The following is a 3059-nucleotide window of genomic DNA, read 5'->3' on the forward strand; positions in this document are numbered from 1 at the left end:
AAAGTAGGACTGGCAGTGGGAAGACGCTTGCATGCACTCCCAGATTCCAGAGCAGACAGAGGGCAGCCATTCCTTACTGTTCCTCACAGGGGACTCTGTTAGGATGCACTCAGGGTGCCTGGCAAATATTAAGGGAAATATTAAAGAAAGTTATAAGACAGAGTCTCAAATCTTTTGGAAGGCTGAAAGGTGTTCATAACCTGTAATAATGGAACAGGCTGAAGGCCACTGGTTTTTACTTTAGGTCATAGGGTAAAGATTAGGAATAATAGAAGCTTCCCCTGTTAAGTCTGTTTATCCCACATTCCTTTCTCTCTACTCTAACTAGCTTGTTTACTCATGTAAACTTTGTGCCAGATAGCCTTCTGGGGGAAGGTCGACCAGGGAAATTACCCATTAATGGTGTTTGCTCTGGCCCCTCACCACCCAACCAAACCTTTTGTCATTAGAATAACCACTCTCTTAGCCATGTTAATTGTCCACAAATGTGTTGACTTAGAAACTCTGTAATTAAATCTATACTGAATAAATGGAAGAAGGACCAGCATGCAACCCTTCCTCTATCTTTCATGCCAGTAGCATAGCATCTTCCTCCAGTTGTCAGATTGCCTTCTATCTCTGTGGTCAAATATCCCTCTGCCTCCCTTTTACAAGGACACTTGTGATTACTTTTAGGGCTCATCCAGATACTCCAGGATAATCTCCTCATTTCGAGACCCTTGATTTAACCATATCTGCAAAGTTCCTTTTGCAATATAAGGCAGTAGTCACAAGTTCCAGGTATTAGAACCTGATTTTCTTTGGAAACTGTTATTCAGCCTTCCATACCAGACATGCTCATTTATTTGTGAATTGTGTATTGCTGCTTTCTTGCTTCAAGAGCAGAATTGAGAATTTGCAACAGAGAACATATGGGTGCAAAATATATGTTTGTGTGGTGCTTTACAGAAGATGTTTGCAGTTCCTTGCTCTAAAGAAGAAGCACATGCCTTTAAGGAAAGACAGTTCCCAATGTCAGAAATCACTGTTCCCTGGGAGGGCATTAAATAAAAATTAAACCATGTCAAAGTTAAATTAAATCAAATATGTCCATGTTTGTCTACTATTAGGTAGGATAAACATGTTTTCTTCTAACAGCAGGGAGATCTTCTTCCATTGCTTTATGTTTTTAAATCTTGATTCTGATCTACTGGAAAAAAAGCCTGTAAAATTAAAAGCAAAACAATATTTCAGAGTCACTGCAGTACAGATTCTAAATAGGATTGATGGTATGTACTGACATAGTTTCCAGATGATAGTTTGTCAAACAGTGAAGTAGCTAGTAAAGAGGAGAGCATGCTTATACGAAATACTTTTTAGTTTTCTTTCTTCCTTTTTTTTTTTTTTGACCACCACACTTTGGATCCACATTATGTCAGTCTTCTTATTGTACAAATGGAAATTTAAATTTCAGGTTTACATAGTGATTATACTCCACATATCACCAAAACTGTATAGAAGTACACAAAACATCTGGAAATACAGTGCTCTTTTGCAAATTATAGTTTTTATGGTATTGCAACAATGCTGTTAGTAAACACACAATTATATAACAACTGATTCCCAATTTTCTAATACTGGCAAAAAACATGTAGCCTTTTTGATGAAGGAAACTAGTTCATTTGGCTGAGTTCTGGGTGGAATATTAAGAATTATAGAGGTCATTGCATAGTTGACTTACAGTACAGGGAAAACAAAAGCTGACTCTTGTTTAGGACCCTGTTCAAGCATTAAACACTTTGGGTTTGGATTTTTGTGCATTTTTATTTTTTAGCTAAGGCACCTTAGGGATAGTAATAGCCAGTACATATGTAGAGCCTCCAATGGGCCAGACACACTGCGAGTGTTTCATGCACATTGAGTCATTCAATCCTTTCAACTGGAGCTATTATTACCATTTTATGGAGGGAAAGTAGAGGAACAGAAGGGCTAAGTAATTCAACCAAGATCATACCACTAAATAGGAGTAAGGATTTAAACCCAAGAATATAAACATTATGCTCTTAACACTATGCTAGGCTGCCTCTCACATGCACATTTATGCCAAATAGCTCCTGATCTCTGAGATATACAGGAGACATTAAGTGAAGTAATCACACAGCGGTCCTGAGGAGTCAGAGGAATTTTTTTCTTCTACAAAGTTCTGAGTCTTCTAATAAAGGGTTACATGTTATTACAATATACCAATATACCTATAATTCATTTCAGATTCAGCTTGTTAATTTTAGTCTTTCAATCTTGGCTGCACACTAGAATCTCCTGGGGAGCAATAAAAAATACCGAGGCCTGGCTCTACTTCAGGCCAATTAAGTCGGAGTCTCTGGGGATGGGCCCTGGATGTAGGTATTTGGAGAGAACTCTCTGGGTGACATTAGCATGCTGCCAGGGCTGAGAACCCACCATGGGCTTTAACATGCCTTATAGATGTGGTGGCAAGGCTGCACATAGTTTACTGCATTAGGTGTTAGAGATGAGAACACTTTCAATTATCTGATTATTAATGAAGACTGGGAAACTGGGTGGACTTGGATAAATGCTTATATATTTTGAATTCACTGGTAAATCTCTGAGTGCCTTTTGATACCTTTAGCATTTTCCAGAGCCAGCAATCTGAGACTATTAACATGGCTTGAATATCAGTGAGCCAGCTCCATGGAAAGAGATGGGAGGAATTTCTTTCTGGTGTTAATTCCAAATCTTACATTGCCTGCCAACCTAGAAGTAAAGTGAATCTGTGTGTGGCTACTCCATTGCATTTTCTTTTCCTGTTATGCATCAGCCTGTTTCTGCTCAACATGCTGCATGATGTTTCCTTTTATTTAAGAAAAAAAAGCCTCCCAATTCATAAGAAAAGCACAAGGATTTGTGCAAACATTCCCAGCATTCTGATTATAGGTATGACACTGAACAGATTGACTGTATTTTATTTCAAACTATCTGAACAACTAGTACTGCTATAAACTTGAGCATTTTTTTTCCATGATGGGATAAGCCTCAAGTAGTCCAGCCATGCAGGACTT

This window comes from Sapajus apella, unplaced genomic scaffold (assembly GCF_009761245.1).
Source record: "Sapajus apella isolate SASKATOON/1434 unplaced genomic scaffold, GSC_monkey_1.0 scaffold8, whole genome shotgun sequence".
Lineage (NCBI taxonomy): Eukaryota > Metazoa > Chordata > Mammalia > Primates > Cebidae > Sapajus > Sapajus apella.